Here is a 17,812-nt window from a genome sequence, read left to right on the forward strand (position 1 = left end):
AAAACATACTTTATACCTAATTTTCAAACATGAAATACTTCCCCTTTACCTGCAGTGGTCATTAATCAGTAGAACTGTACCAAGTCAAAAAAAGCCGCGAACGTCAAAATCCACTGTTAATATCCTGGAAAAAATGGAGCAAGAAGAGGGTATCAAGACCATACCTTCACTTATACCCCTACTAGATCCCCTGACGTATCATCCGTAGACTTTTGAGCTTTTGGACTTTTAAAAAGCGGATTGTCCTAATTGAGATCTATAACTCTTCTTGGACTTTGGAAAGCTATTCAAAAGGAATGAGATAAAATGATTCTTCAAATACGGCAAAAGGCTTAATTGTTTTAGCAATATAATGTAACAAGACAGAGAAGAATAAGGGTTATCAAAGAGAACATCTGAAACACAAAAATTTTAGGTAAAGTAGTAAGGTTTATCCTAAGTATTTAACAGTTATTTTTAGTTAAAGCTACTTTATTATCCTTCTTATTTTCAGCTTACAATTTCCTACCAGAATGTGTTTTTAGAATCGCGGTTAATGCAAATGAGTAGAAGTAATATTTAAGTCGAAGTTCCACTGACTTCGAGAGAGAGAATCAGAGTTTCTGACTAGCGTGCGTATGCCTTTTGGCTACGTCTCTCTCGCTCAGTCGTATAAGACTGCTATCACACGTCGGTTTGTTTCGAAAGAACAACTGTTTGGAACAATTTTTCTGCTTTGTCACAAAAGAAAATCACCACAGCTCGCTTTGGGGTTAACACACAGGAAACTGGTTCTCCATTACAAACAAGCTAACAGAATTCGGCGCTGATAGCTGATTAGTTGAAAACGAACAACTTGCAACGTTTTTTCGAAAGGAAGGAAAAAGTCGCACGTCTTTCTTTCACTAGTAAACCAAGCAGAAAAACTGTGTGAAACAAACGCCGTGTGATATAGGCCTTATGGGCCGCTGATAGCTTCGCTAGCTAATTCGATATTTAGGGGCCAACTAGTGGAGGCTTTGCTGTACGCCCTGAAAAAGGGGCCGACTGTTATTCTTTAATTGAACAATAAAATGTGTTTAACCCTTCGTGAGTTTTACATTTCTGTTATTGAACTTAAGCGATTATTCGCTTAGTCGTTCACTAGGTTCCTCCACATTTAGTTGTTAGATAAAAGGGAAGAAGGCCACAACCTTTTAAGAAGGCGAGACTGTACAAAACATACATATCTCTTACAAAGCAATATTTCTAAATGACGTAAATGTAATAGCTTAAAGCTGTATTTGAGTAATACATGCAAGACCACTTGGGACATGATACGAAAGTAAATATTAGCTGGCAAGGCATGGCAGGGAAAAAGCGTGAATATAGCAGTCAGAATAACAACTAGTTAATAATGATAACATAGTAAAATACGAAAAATAAAAACACTGAGGAAACTAACTAAAGGTACTACATAATCCCAGAACGCGAATAATAGCAAATTATTTCACAACATTCTAGAATTTCGATTTCCATCCTTTTTTCATCCATTTTGAGATGAAAAATGTGAACCGGTTTATTTTTTTAATCCAAAGGGGCTTTGTCCCTGAAGGAATATTGTTTTCGTTTTGCGATTTTGCGTTGAATCACTGTAAATGTCCGTTTCACTTTTCAAACTGTTGCCACCGAATGTTAGAGTCCTGCATTATATTTGAAGAAATTAAATAATGAAAAATCTGCATAAATGTATGTATATTTCTCGCACTGTGATAAAACAACGGTACATAGAGCCATCGAATTTTGAATGACGTAATCTTACTGCGAATATGGGCATGTGGAAGCCCAAATTTGAAATTTGGAATTTTTTTATTATCGATTTCATATTTTGTAAAACTTTAACAAATTTTTTAGTAACAAATTTAAAAATTTAAAAGCCAACAATGGCAACACTCTACGGATAAAAAAAATTTTAAATAATAATAATAATAAAAAAAAACTTTTTATCTTCAGCGCGTGAGACTGTATTGGAAATTCCAAAGATATGCTCATTTTAAAATTATTTTGCAACATTGCTATTGAACTGAAATTTATGGTATAAGTGCGAAGAACATGATATTTAATAAGTAAAGGTAACACACACAAAACGTTAAAAAAACTCCCGTTTGGACTTAATTTAAAATCTAAAAACCTATCAGTTTTTTTGTTTTTTTTTCAACATCCCATCAAATTTTCTGAATATAAAATCGATAATGATACTGAATTTAAAATCAGTCACATATCGATACCACGAGGTCTTAAAATGAGTGCTTTCGTGGATCAAGATATAAGTCCACTTGTAAAAGATCTTCAGTGTGGGTTCACATTCACACAAATTCATCTTTCCTGTGCATTTTTTTTCCCTTCACGTCGAAGCTCAGAGATGTCAAATGCAGGCTGATATGAGGAAAGGCAAAGTCTATCTTGAATAACTGTTTATTTATTAAAGATATGCGATGGCACATCTGCTTCTGAACATCAATAACGAAGCACCAAAATTTGCACCATACTATTCGAAACACCGTTTCGACATTACCTTGCGACGAAAAGAGTGCTGAAGAAGGGAGGGCATGGAATGACACTGCAATATTCTTAAAAGGAAAAGGGAGAATTAAAAAAAAAAAAAAAAAAAAGTGAAAAACGCAAAAATGTTCGAGGTAGAACGAGGCAAATTTTTCCTTCTCCACCTTTTCGTCTTTTAGGGAATGGGTAAGGGGGGAAAAAGCGCATTTCGAATTCGACGAACCCTAACTGCAACCTTAACTGGGAGAAAAGTTGGAAGATGATTCTGATACAGAGCAAAAGAGAAGTGGGGGCAAGGGAGGGGGGAGAAGAAGTCGCACGCAACGTCGAAAATTTTCAATTAGATAGAGTCGTCAGGACTCTTTCCGTGATTCATCTCGAAATATGGAAATTTTGGGAACCTTGGGAGTTACAGGAGGGGGAAAACGCATCTCCACCCTCACGGGATGAGAAAAGGAAGGGGGGAGATGATGAGGTGGAGGCAAGGTGCGAAAAATCCCCTGAAGACGACACGCCGCAAATTTCGGAGAAAGGTCTCCGATGATGGAACTTCAGGAGCTTTGCAATATTTGAGTCAACCACTTCTGGCGGAGATGAATCACCGTGGGCCCGTGGAGGGGGAGTTGTTTAATAAACGCGAAATCTTTTGGGAAATTTTCGGAAATTTGGATACTCTGTCGAAGCCTCGTTGCGAGAATTCTCCTTACAAGCCCATTCGGAGTTTTAAGAAATTCTGAATTTGCAACCTCATCAGGAATCCACGAGCTGTTTAGTAAAAGTGAAATATCTCTTACGATATTACAGTGAGTGTGATACAGTTTATTGAAAACTGTAAAGGAAGATACTAATTTACAAATGCACTTCTTGCTATACTTGAAATAATAATACGAAAGATTTCCAAGAATGAATAATTTTAATAAGCTTACCATTTAATTGCAGCGTGTTTCTACATAATATAAACACACAATTCACAGCCTGTTTTTCAATAAATACCATATTTATACATTAAAAAAAATCTTTCTCAATGCAAACTGTTTGTCGATATTCAAAGGCAACGACAGACGAGGCTATATAACTCCAGGAGACGACTTTTTCTCTGACTGCAAGAAATCCAGAAAAATGTAGGGTAATTCAAAGCTCAAATTTTGGGCTGAATTTTGATTTGGACAATTTGCCTTAGTTTGGATTTTGATAATTTACGTGTTAGTTTTGAGGAAATTCTAACAGAAGTTGGTACAACATTATTTAAATGTCAAAATAAATGATATTAAAACTCTGAATTCTAGGATTTACCTTATTTGCTCTAAAATAAGATACCGTTTTTTTGCTATATTTTTGTTGTAAAATTTGGTAAGGTCATACAAACATAAATTTAGTGGGTCGCTTTGAGGAATGAAATGTAAGAATGAGAAGACGAAGTTTGACTATCATATTGTACAGAATAATTACACTATTTAAATACTATATAAATCAGCTTGGTAATTACCGCATATACTATAAACAATATACTCATCTTTAATTATAATAGGGCCCACCAGCGGCCGAGCGGTAAAATCGCTGAACACTGGCAGTTCGAATCCCGCGAATGGACTGACTGCATAGGTGTTTTTGTGCTTCTCCTCATGTGTAACGTGCATACGAGCCAGTTTCCCTTAGAAAGTCTTCCACGAAGGCATCCCTCCTCTTAGGTAGATAGCCCTCGAGGGTTTCCCGTAATTAAATACCTAACCTAACCTAACCTCTAATTATAATAGCTACATCTATCTAAGTAATTTAAGTTTAGGCTTTCATGCAAATACATGCCTGAAAACAGATACGTAACACTATATCAATAACTTATAACTCTTTTTAAAGCGAATTTTTCTTGTGGAATTTGTGCTAATCGTATTGTTACTGAAAAAAATTTTGAAGAAAGGGGAAAAACTAAGGTTCTTCTCTTTCTTAAACTACTACAAAGGCACACCATAAATATTTACTTACGACTTTATTTCTTAAAATCACCACTGAACACTGAATTAACCATCGAAATAAACTGAAAACTGAATTAACTATCGACCCCTTTCCTTGATGCCGTAAGCATGCAACAAAATGCTTTCGGCATCAAGGAAAGGGATGCCACCCAACTGGTATAATGACTCTGATTGCCATACCGAAGGGCCCTGTGGTTCAAAACCCGGAGATGGCATGGATGTTTTTAAATGTATAGCGTCTGCGCGGCATGGGGGTACTTAAATTATGCAGCGAGCCGAAAGTCCTCTCGAGAGGTTGGTGATAGAGGAAGATGAGTGACAGACCCTCGGATTCGTCCCCCCGTGTGCTCTTCTTTAAAATTGGGGGCGTAACTGAACAAAGTCGTACTGTCGTTGAACGACAGACGCGATCTTGCTTTCTTGCCACGATGAGTTTCGTGGACTTGTTCTGATATCAGAAAGCGAGAATTGCTCACAGCAACAAAAACAACAAAGGAGGGCACTATAAAAAAAGATGCTTAGGGGCTCGAGTAAAGGGGGCACCCCAAAAGTGTTCCATTGTTCGTTTTATCGTGCAATGTATGATGCAGCTAAACTAAGAACGGTAGAGGAGGAATGAGTAAATACTGTAAATATTTGTGAGGCATCATAATTTGTTAAGTGCTGTAAAAGGTATTAATCCAGTCTTACATAAAATTCATCCTAAGACGCAAGGAGAGACCTTTATTTGAGAGGGTCCTTTTTTGGAATATAAACGGTATTTCACATTAAGTGGCATTTAATGAAAATAATCTGATTTTTCTCGAAATTTTCTATTATTTGTGTAATTGAATAATACTTATTAATCAGTTAGCAATCAAATTTAGTAATTATGTCCGACTGATGTTTGTTCAAGTTTCAATTATTTAGCAAAATATGCAATTTATAAGTTAACTCTCATCCGCAGGATATTTCTTATAAATATTACATACGAATATAAGTAGTCTTATACAGTCTCATGAATTTCACGAACTAATTCCTTTTCATAAAATAATTCCGAAAAGAAATTCATGGGACAATTCAGATTTTCATATACTACGTGTGAATATTTCTTAAACAGGAAATGCAAAAGTCATCTTATATTCAAACTGTTATAAAGATAAACAAATTAAATGTTTCCTCATTAACGCTCAGAAGCGTTATCTGCGTTTCGAAAACAAGATTAATAAATTATTAACGCATATTTTCTCTCAGAGATAAATGTTCATATTTCTGTTTTTATTTCGAAAATGTATCATGCAATAAATGTAGAATAGAATTTTAATTACTCTACGGTTGAATAAGGAAATTAACTTTTATTGCATATATTTCAATAAAAGGGAATGTTGTATGTATATCAAAGGGTGGGATTATCGTCTTTCCTTTTTACAACTTAAGAAGAAAAATCCCGCTTAACTTTGAAGTAAATGAAATCTCCACTTTATTAAAGTAAGCATCAGTAAAGCTGGGATTTAGTCAACAATATTGGCGCGATTCTTGGCGATACTGTTTTCTAATAATTAGGCTATTTATAACCTTGGAAATTTAATTAATAAAAATTTTTTAGCCCAAAAGGGATGCCAGTCACGAATGGGATATAATTCTTGAAATGGCATTTTGCGTCGAAACACCTAAATGCGTTGTAACACTTCTCAAATTGTTGCCACCCAATATTATCGTCCTGTATTATATTCCAAGAAATTAAATAATGAAGAATCTGCATGAATATACAGAGGCTGTTATTGAATATTTTCGCACATTTTTTAGACGGTTTTGGTAAGCGGTAATAAAAAATCGTTTGCTGTAAAAGAAGTAATTGCAATTATATTCTGTTTTTAAAAGTCAAAACTATCGTCTGTGGCTTGAAAGTTTTGTTTTTATTCAAAATGGCGAATTTAACAAAGCAGTGGTTCGAAGGCTACATTTACGCTCTTTCCGAAGAGAAATATGCATACTCCGTTATCCGAAAACGATGCGAGAGTCATGTTTTTGTGATATCTAAAGCGTCGATAGGTAATATCATCAGCAAGAAAGGAAAAAAAAGAAATAAACATCAAATTGGAGCCTCAAGTCGGACAAAAATTCCAAACAAGTATCCAAGTCAAAAACGGACATCTTCGACTATTGCAAAGGTACGTTGTTTAATGTTAAAAGAAAATCCCCCCTAGTCAAGGGACAGTTGAAAAATCATTGAAATGCTCGGTGTCCATTGTAAACAAAATGATAAACGTTGATTTAAATCTTAAGAAAGCGAAAAAACTCAATGAGCATCGTCTTCTTCCAAAGCATATCGTTCAACGCAGGACAAAGCATGTCAAAGCATATCGCTGCAGAATTCTATATGAGAAACACTTATCCAAAGAAAAATATAAAACAATTGTCACAATAGGGAGGAAGCATGCGTGTATTTAAATGATTGTAACAAAAAAGGAGCCATTTATTATCATAAAAGGGGAGAAAAAAATTTAAGTACATGGTTCAAAGAAACGAAAGAAAGTTTTTCTAAGGGATTCATTATTGTTGCTGGTTTTTCTTATAATGGCAAGCTAAAAATAAAGAGAGTGCAAAAAAATGTCAAGATTAACACCAAATACTATGAGGAACGCATTTTATCGCCAATTTTTCTGAATGAAATTCCATTGTTTTACGCACAGTGCCATCAATCTGTGAGACTCCATCAGGACAAAGCGGCCGAGCGGTAAAATCGCTGAACACTGGTAGTTCGGTCCGAGGTTCGAATCCTGCAAACGGGCTGGCTGCATGGGCGTTTTCGTGGTTTTCCCCATGTGTAACGTGTATACGAGCCAGTTTCCCTTAGAAAGTCCTCCACGAAAGGCATCCCTCCCCTTAGGCAGATAGCCCTAGTGTGCTTTGCCGTATTCTCAATACACCAACACCAACACCATCAGGACAAAGCTAGCAGTCACACGTCAAAATCCACTGTAAATTTCCTAAAAGAAATGGAACAAAAAACTGGTATCAAGGCCATACCCTTCACTGATATTCCTACTAAATCTCGCGATGTGTCACCTATGGATTTTTATGCTTTTGGTCTTTTAAAAACTGCATTATCCAAACGTTGTCCCAAAACCCTAACAGGACTCTGGAAAGCTGTTCGGGAGGAATGGATAGAATACCTCTTCTGTCACTTCAAAAGGCATTATTATCCTGGAAATTGCGGTGTCGAAAGATAGTTCAGAATAAGGGATGTCAAATAGAACATTTAAAACACAAGAATTTTATGTAATTTAGTTTTGTGAATACAATATACATCGTATAAAAAATGTGTGAACAGCCTCTGTATGTATCTTTCTCTCACTGTGATAAAACAATTGTACCTAGACCATAAAATATTGATTAACCTGGTCCTCCACCCGACCATGGGCAGGCATCTGGAAGGCAGAATTTTGAATTTCGAATTTGTTTTACTATCTATTTCATAGATTGTAAAACTTTAACAAATTTATGATTAACAAATTCAACGACTTCAAAGTGAGCAGTAGCAACAATTGACGGAAAAAAAAAATTGTTTTATCTTCAGGTGCGAGACTGTCTGTTGGAAATTCTATAGATATGATATTTTTAAATATGTTGTGATTTTGCTGTTCATATGCCGTGAACGACAATAATATGATATTTAATAGATAAAGTAAAAACGCAAAATGATAACGATAAAAAGACAAAAAAAAATTTTTTTTGCAAAGCCATCTTGGTAAGAAAATTGAACATTGATATGATAAACTGAGAAAAGGCGGGGAAAAAGCGAAGACTTAACGCTGCATCGGGAATTCTAAATATATATTGCTATGCTGCTTTTAAAATTTTTGCAATTTTGTTGTTGAGCTGTACATGGCGTAAATGCGAAGAAAATTAGGCTATAAAGACAAAACAAAGCTAAAAAGTCAAACAAAGGGGGGGTTAGTAGGAGTTAGTGTAACAGCAAACTTGTAGAGTGCAAACTCAGTGATAGAGTAAAAAAAACCTTAATAAACCCTTTTCGGTGACTGTCAAAATCTGAAAGGCTTCAGATTTTTTTTTCTTTTTTTTTAATTTAGTAATTCAAAATAAGATGTGAAAGTTTCAATATTACTAGAATGCTCGAAAGGAAATCGAAATGCTCCTCTCTTTTTCTAACTTCAAAATCAATAAAAAGAAAATATATATACATATATATACTTTCTGAAATTGATAGTGGCAATAACGGAAGAAAAGCTTAAATAATAGGTAAACTTTTACAATGTTGTAAATTACAAAAAAGAAAAAAAAAAAAAAAAAAGTAAATTTTAAGGTTTTCAAAAAAATTGTTTTTAATTAAATTATATAATGAATTGTTGAGACATTCTTGCTTTTTAACTATCTAAGCGGGAAAGATATGACAGAATGATCAATTTTAAGGCTCAGGTTATAGAACATTTCCAAAGCTTCAGTTATTCAAAATTTGTAAACAGTCATTTAAGATTCCTAAAGCAATAAAGTCATTTAACAAATTATATTGTAACAGTTTCTTACGGATTTGCAATAATCTTCAGTTAGAAACAGTCTGATCTGTGCTTTTAATATTAAATTCGAGGTCTATCTGTAGATATGATAAACTCTTGCCTTTGTACCCTTGCAAGTGCTTTAGAATAAAAATTATAAAACGCGGGAAGAGCTATACAGAAGCTTTGCAAACGGAAGTTTTAACATTTTGCCACTAGATGGCGCTACCGATACAAATTTATAATCTATGTAATGTTAATCAAATTGTTTTTGAAAACAGCTGTTTGCCACTCATTTCAATAGGAAAATGCCATGCTTCATGCAAAGACGAAAACTGTATACATAGTTCTCTTCACGTGTAATGAACAAATTAATTGAAACAGACGTAGTAGTTTATTAGCTCAAGCAGAGCCAGATTTATATTTGGTAAGACCCTAAGCTATTTGAGATATGGCGCCTTTTATAAATCTTTTATAATATATTTTGATACTATTTATATTATATTTTAATTTTTGGGGCCCCCCAAGAAAGTGGGGGCCTTAAGCTATCGCCTGTGCAGCTTATGCGTAAATCCGGCCCTGCGAAGAATCGTTAGCATAGAAGGGCTATTAATTTCGTCTTGGCATTTTGTGTCGATTCACTTTCTGCGTCGATTAACTTTTCACACTGTTGCCACCAAATATTATCACCATGTATTATAGTTAAAGAAACTAAATAATGAAAAATCTGCATAATTGCATGTATATTTCTCGCATAGTGATAAAACAACGGTACCTAGAGCCATCAAATTCTGAATAACGTACGTCTCCATCCGAATATGGGCGTCTGGAAGCGCAAACTTGGAATTTGGAATTTGTTTTATAATCTATTTCATATTTTGTAACGCATTTATGAGTTTTTGATTAAGAAACTCAACGATTTCAAAGCGAGCAATGACAATACTGGACGTGGGGGGGGGGGGAATTATCTGCAGCGCGTATCTCCATCTGTGTATCGGAAATTCTAAAGATAGGCTCATTCTAAAATTATTTTGCGATATTGCTGTTGGATTGAATTTTACGGTTTAAGTGCGAAGAACATGATATTTAATAAATAAAGGTAACATAGAAAACGTTAAAGAAAACGCCCCTTTGGGTGTAATGTAAAATCTGAAAGCTTTCAGGTATTTTATTTATTTATTATCTTAGCTGGATTTAAAAGCATATAATCTTTGTCCTTTTTTGTCTGTAACTTATTTTTTGAGGTCCTTCGCATGATAAAAATACAATAATAATAATAATAATAAAAGCATTAATTTAGAGCGACTGATCAAATTTCACAATTTTAGATCGTTTTGACATTATAACAACCCTTAGCGAAATCTTTCTAAAAGTTTTTTGCTCTTACTGAATGATACCCTTACTTAAATGATTACTTGATGAAATTTACTATTCACGTACATTGGCAAATGTTGCCAATGTACACTCCAAGTAACCTCGCCTATAGTCTTTGCGCAGAGATTGCCATTCAACAAAGCATAAGATCTTTAATTTATAATTCACTTTTAATCAAGCTGTTTAACATGCTGAGAGATTTTTTTTAATTGCTCTTCTTAATAATTTGGACATTTTCTCTTAATAGTTTAAAACAGCAAGTTTAAAAATCATTCCTTATTCCCTCCCCCAGAAATTCAAGATAGAGAATGCAAAAATCTTACATTAAAAATGAGCTTTCAAAATGATAAAGTCAAATTGTAGAAATGAAGTTTGCTATGATATTATTTCATCATAAATTAACGGCATATGGAGATTTTAAAGCTTATTTATTGTACAAAAGAATTATTCAAGCCGTAGCTATGCATTTATTTCATTGGGTAGCTTGCACGAAACATTTATAGCACATATTTCTCGCCGTACTTTTCAGGATGCCAGTGACCGCTAACTGAAAATAATAAAAATCTCTTCGAGGTATTTAAAAAGAAAGAATCACTTTTAGACACATAATTCGAAAATATTAACTTACTCCACATTTCTCGAGACATTTATTGCAACTTCTGTATTTGCAGTTTCAGAGTTTGAGCTGAACTTAATGACAAGAACCATTACCTGCAAAAGAAAGCAAATTTGAATACCTTAAACCTTCTCCAAATTATAATTATTTATATTATACTTACTTATATTATACTTTACATTTGCTTATATCATACTTACATTGAGAAGAACATTTTTTAGGTTTACAGTTTCGCTGAAAAACAATTTTTTGGGAATAATGATATAAAATTAATCTTTTTTAACTTCTTTGTGTGAAGTACAGGAAGTATTGTAATCGCGAAAAAATTCGGGTACCATAATTTCAACGAAAATGTGCATTTTGACCGTTTTCGAATCCATTTGGACGATTTTTTTTGCATGACATCTGTATATGCGGATAGAATAAAGGACCCTTTTTTTCCAAAACGGACTGTAAAATGGAGTCAGAAGATAATTTTTTCGTGACGTATGTACACAGGTACGTACGTGCGTATGTATCTCGCATAATTCAAAAACGAGTAGCCTGGAACGTGGAAATTTTATATATGGGACTGCTATAAAATGCAGTTGTGCACCTCCATTTTTGGTTGCAACCGAAGGCACCAAAAGTATATATATATATAATTTATTTGCTAAAGAAATATTGATTATATTATCTCCTAATATAAATTTTGTAGAAGTATCAAAAAAGAGGAAACCCATAGGTAGGAAGTTGAATTCAGAAAATTGTGTTTTAAAGTAACTTGAATGTAAATTATGATAAAAACGTTTTACGGGGACTTGAATTTAAATCATGAATAACAAAATTTCAAACTTTGAAAAAGAAATTCAAAATTATAAACCAGTAATTATCGCTATTGATCGGAAATTAGTTGACTTTTCAAGGGGAACAAACCAACTCCCGTTCAATGAATAATTAATAAATGCGAAGGTGTTTCGTCTTTTACTCAAGTAAGAATGATGATGCCAAACTGGCAAATTAAGCTGGGCCAAAATTGTAGTTCCGTGAAGTGATGGGATATATAATCAAAGTAAAGTATCAAAGAACTCATTCTGAATGAAGCATATTTGCTAATACAAGATTCTTTATAAATTTTGAGTGAAAAGCAATTTATGTAGTAAAACTTACAGAATACTTGAGTAAATGTCCCCCGACACCTTCGCTTTTATGCATGTTAATTCAAGACCATTTGTAGTCATCTTAATTGGAATTATGAAATGGAACTCAACTGAAATAAACATTAGAAAATTGAGAAATATAATAATGCTATCTTTGCAAAAACAAATCAAATAAAAATTGAAAAATTGAAATATATATAATAAGAAAGTAAAATGAGAAATGTATTTGAAGATATAAAAGGCTAGAAAATGCATTAATTAACTTACGTTCTTTCTAGTGGGATGTCGGTAAAGTGTTTTCTTCTGTGTCTTACTCAGAAGGAGTGTGTGTCCGAAATTCCATTATCGGCAGCGGGGATACTGTTTATTATTTCAGGAGGTGAAACTTACCTATTCTGTTACCCAGCTTGGTAAGCTCAATTTTTTTATTCTTATATGTTGATAAAATGTATATTTCCAGTTTTAAACGTAATTGAATTATCCTATGCTTATGTTCCAGTTAAGGATTTTATACCTTTATTTAATCTGCATGCAGTATTTGTATAATTAGAAATAATTTAAAAGTTTTTATGTGGTGCTAAACCTAGCGTGGCCTCCATTTGTTTACATTTGAAACTCTTAGTACAATACTGAAATATGTCAGTTTGTAAGCCAGCTTCAGTGCCTTTTGAAGGGATCAAATTTTGTGCACTGAAAAATACGTCTTTTTGCTCGTTGTCCAAATTGCTTGTTTTTGAGTAGAAACTGTAATTTCAATTATAAAAATATTTTAAAGTGTTTTTAAATGTATTTGGTGTTTTATATTTTTCTGTATTTTACAATTTTTTAATGAAGATGCTTTGAGATTTATGTATTTTTGCCTTGGCGCGAAGTGAGAACTGGATTAATCGAATGAGAACCATACCTCTAATGAAATTCGAGGAAATAAGTTTAAATAAAATGCAGCTAAAATTGTTTATAGTTTAATAGGCGGTACAAGGAAGTCATGGATTGTCCACATGAAATATCTTTAAGCAAAATATAATACGGCTCAGTGGAACGGGAGATATAGAACTGCCCCGCCTTTTTTTTGTGTGTGCAGTGTACATCATAGATCAATCACCATCAAAACTGAACAACTTTTAAAGACGAACATCATTCTTCATACGTCATGGCTAGTTCATATCGATGAAAGAATATGCATGACTGTAACCAGTATCGATTGAGAAAAGACCGTGGACCAAATGAGCTTACAATGATTGATATGAAGCTCACGAAATCTCAAAACAAATGCGTTTATTATTTATATGATTCCTCACTAAGGCGCGCCTCCATCCCCGATAAGCCAAAAATACAAAGCGAGAGCTTTCACTTCACTGAATCGATGATATCACTTTGACAGAGGGGCTTTAAAATGAATTTTCTTACTTTCGTCCGGTCGTTCGTTTCGCCGGTATTGCTTGGAGTATTTTCAATTAATGAGAATAGATTCTTTCAAGTAGACCACCATCGTGTTTTTCTCTGCGAGAAAATATCGATTGATTGCATTTAATTTTTTCTTCCAGAGAACATTTCAGTTCAAAGAATGTTTTCAAAACACCGCTCGACTAATTGGCAATTGTTCGCTAATCCTTCCCAAATGCAGTTGTTAAAGTATCGCCTATATGAGGACAAAAGAAAAAGATTTTGCTTTTGTTACGTGATTTTTTTTTTCTTTTTGGTCTGTCGAAAATATTAATGAAAAAACTTTCCTATTTTCTTTTTAATGAGACAACCCTAGGGCAGAGGAACAACCAAACTTTCGGCTAATAAGCAGAACCCTTATAGAGGAAATTAAAGGAAACAAAAAAACCAAGCCAATAATATTTATCCGTACTCTTCCCAATTTGAAAACATCAGCCAATGACGCTTTCTATGACGTCACATTTCCAGGTTTCACGATTGGTCGAGATTCTTTTGACAATAGCGTAGAATATAATAACACACAATAGGAGAAAAATAATTTAAGACTCCCTAACATGAGCGGATAGCAATAATTGCAAAGGCCAATGCCACGACGCAGTTGCCTAATGTTTACAATAAATTCTAAAATATGTCAGTTACAGAGGATGTTTTGACGACGAAAAAAGACAGGAGACTTGCGACACGTGCAGCATTTTTTGATCTTGCACTACATTGCGCAAAAATTACAATGCCAAGGTAAACGTGAGGTAAAATTTCCAGTAATGTATATTCAATGTACCTGCAAGACAAGCGAAGACGAAGGTATCGTTTCCCTTTCGAAGTCGAATTCATTAATCATTTGAAAGTTAAGGCATATATTGCTAAAATATCCAAAAGGTTAACACGTGAAATCGATTATAATTATAAATCTTGCATTAAAAAAAGTTATATCATTATTATGCATTATTTCCAAAAAATGTTTTTGCTGTACTTTTTCTTTCATTTTTTCACCATGTTCCATGTAATGTAAGTGCAATTGTAAATAAGGAACAGTAGTTGAAAGGAGATCTCAAAAGTTCACTTTCTGAACATCAAATAAAATTTATTTAAAAATAATGTAAATCAATTAGAACTTAAATTAACTTTATTTCTTAAAAATTTCAATTTTTACCAAACGATTAAAAAAAACCCATTCATATTTCCATTCGGCCGCTGTAGGATTCAGCACTTTCAATATATCATGAAGAAACTGTCTCTGGATAGAATCTTTAGCCCATTGACGAACCGGTTTAATATGCAGTCTGTTGTTTACTACTAAAAATATCTAATATAACCTATATGACCTTATATATTATTTATATAAGTGTTGAAACTCTAATCAGTTCAGCATCAGAAACTGTAATTTGTGATCCGAAAATGAAAAATTCAAACGGTGATAGATCTGAATTATAAGCGAAAGCACTGTCAATTAAGCATATAGCTAATTTCTGCTTTATGAGATAGCTAACGTATGGAAGCCGATTATTATATTATAGTAAAATAAAATTTTTACAGAACTATTTATTTCAGTGCTTATTGCCAGTAGCTTAAGTGTATCATAGCTTTATAATACGGTGTCTCATGGAATTGGTTTATGCCGATCTGCAATTTCTTCAGAAAGGTTATTCATGAACTATTCTGCTTTGAAAGCATTTTTTGGACAGCAGTGACGCCACCAGTTGTCCTCATCACATATTCCACACATAATTCTGATTGATTTTCTCAATGGCGGGGTCTTTGTTTGATAGTCAATAGCCTTACGCCACTACAAGGGTTGGATGTGGTGGCAATTTCATTAAGTGGCCACCGTTGCCTCTTATGAAGAAACGGACACACACAGCACACATAGGGACCCCCGTTCCGAGGTTCACAGGGGACTGCCGTATGGGGGTTGATATATCCAAAGTCCAGAGACCTCGTCCAAGGCGGCGCAGACCCCATAGTCCCTGCCCATAAAATAGTTAAGAACTGTACGCTACGACACCTCCACCTCGGGGCACCACTCCTTCGTTTCAATTAGAACGTCTGGTGCTCTGTAACTGCTGTATCAGTCCCCGTCACTGGGACTATGAGGGCCGCACCCCCAAGGACTTAGCGTGAGAAAATCTACATCTAACTCCGCAACAGCCGAAGGAACGGACACGACAGCAACAGTACGGTCCCCGCGAAGGCCCGAACCTGCCTTAGAATAATCTAGGGCTCTAGTCCTGTGAAGCCAACTAATATACCCTCGTGGCTGAGACTGTCTAAACCATGTCCTCTCCGGGTTTCGAGCCCGGGCCCATCGTTAGGGCAGTCAAAGTCACTAACCAATGCACCTGCTGGGTGGCTGAACACCGTTATTAAATGCATGGATTTTTTTATCTCGACCTTAACTGTAAGAGAATCATGAGTTGAAGTACGTTATAAATGTGACAGCAGCACTATAGATCTCAAACGTTTTTATTAAAGTAAGATGTTTAGTAATTTTCACAATAGGATAACGTAAAGCCTACACGTATTTAGATTTTTGTATATGATTAAGAATTTGATTTTTGTCCCTTTGAGGCTTAAGGACAAATGGACTTATTTTATTCACAAGAATAGATCATACGTGGCAATGCTTATTTTTACCTTCAGCTCAATCCTGAACAAATCGTTTTAAAGGAGTTGGTTATAATACCAAAAATGAGAAAGAAGATAAGTAATAACATGCATAACTTATACGGCAGTCAGTTAATATCATGATTATAACTATTATTATTCTCCTCACCATTAACCGGTTAGTCCACTTTCTTTGTGCAAACACACTTTCCATAATCCGCTATCAACGTGTCGAAGAATGTTTTAAAATCCTTCTGAATTAAAAAAAAAAAAAAAAGTACCGGTATCGTTTCCTTTCCGCTGAATATTCCCACAAATCACACCCTCTTCATTTAACACCACACCACCACCACCACCACCACAGCAGAAAACGGGAATAAGGAGCCAGAAAAGCACTGTTTGTTCTGCACGTTCCTACTCAGCGTCTGTCTGTCTTACGAAATGAAATTTATTTAAATCCTAATTGCGGTGCGCGAAAGAAGAAAATTCCGAGGAAGAGAGCTAAAAGGCCGGGGTGGGGCCTGGAATTTGCATTAATTGGTAGAAGCATTTGCATTCGCTTCTCTTAAGAAAGGCCCCTCGGAGGTGCGATTTCGAGAGAATGGGCCGGGAAAGGGTAATATTAGATATGCTGTGTAAACTATTTATCCCTTGTTGAAAAGGGCGTTAAGTGTGGATGTTATCGAGGCGCGGCTGAGAGCAGCTAGCTACGACTTGTAAAGAATTAACGTAGCTTTATTTGGCAAGGATGGGACGTCGATTAAAATATCCTTCATCTCCTAACTTTTTACTTTTCTGATTAAATAAACAAGCGTGTAACACACTAGTAAAATAAACAATTCAAGAAATGAATTTTGTGTAATGAAAATACGCATAATGTGTTGACAAATTTCATTATAAAAATAATACATTGCGAAAATCGTATTATGAAAATAATATGTTGTAAAGTATAATATATATTAATGGAGACGAGTTTGGCAATTTAGATATCGGTAATTTACATAGTAAAAGAAATAGAACGGTGAAAAAAATTGCAATCGTGTTCTCGTCGATATTACTAAAAACTTAGTTTCAAATCATGTGCATAATGATGTATTTTGCTATTTCATATAACAGCACTGTAACGTCGTCAGCTATTTTCCCACGGACTCCCACGAAGTCTGGGAAAAGGAGACTTCAAATGGGCGCCAGATGACCACCCTGATGACACTTACGAATTCTTGAGGTCGAACGTGACCCCCAACAAAGTGCGGAAAGCATATTGTTTTTACGAAAGGAGAAAACTTTCATACAAGTTCTCACGGGTTGTGGAGTGTCCATTGTGTGTATGCGACAGACTGTCGCCAACTGCCTGTTTCTCGAAATAATTTAGATAGACCTCCCAAAAAGACGTTCTGAATTTTCCCACGGAAAATTTCAGTTTCTCAGGCTGTCAAGACAGTATCTGAGAACAATCAGCGCCTGTTGACCAATGGAGAGATGCTCCGAAAAAGACGTTTAGCGAATCACTGCAGCAGACGCACAAGACACGCCCAGAAAACCTGGACATAAAAACAGTGAGTGAAAATAATTAGAGAGTTTTTTAGTCTGAAGTATACGCAGTCGTTGCGTAGAGAAGAGAGAGCCTTTCTCTTGTATTTTACGGCTCTTCCC

General features: G+C 34.8%; 1 long non-coding RNA gene across 7 annotated transcripts in view; it reads right to left on the minus strand.

Moving 5' to 3' along the window:
• Positions 1 to 17,812, minus strand: part of LOC146995202 (uncharacterized) — a 431,299-nt gene that overhangs the window by 137,835 nt on the left and 275,652 nt on the right. For 5 of the 7 annotated variants that reach the window (XR_015043715.1, XR_015043714.1, XR_015043716.1 and 2 more), the window contains one exon: positions 10,989 to 11,071. The exons of the other annotated variants lie outside the window; for them this stretch is intronic. This is a non-coding gene — a long non-coding RNA (uncharacterized LOC146995202). The remainder of the gene's footprint in view (positions 1 to 10,988; positions 11,072 to 17,812) is intronic. 7 annotated transcript variants of the gene reach the window in all.

Source organism: Stegodyphus dumicola, chromosome 10, assembly GCF_044657685.1.
Source record: "Stegodyphus dumicola isolate Sdum_Otavi_A_Nest chromosome 10, ASM4465768v1".
NCBI lineage: Eukaryota > Metazoa > Arthropoda > Arachnida > Araneae > Eresidae > Stegodyphus > Stegodyphus dumicola.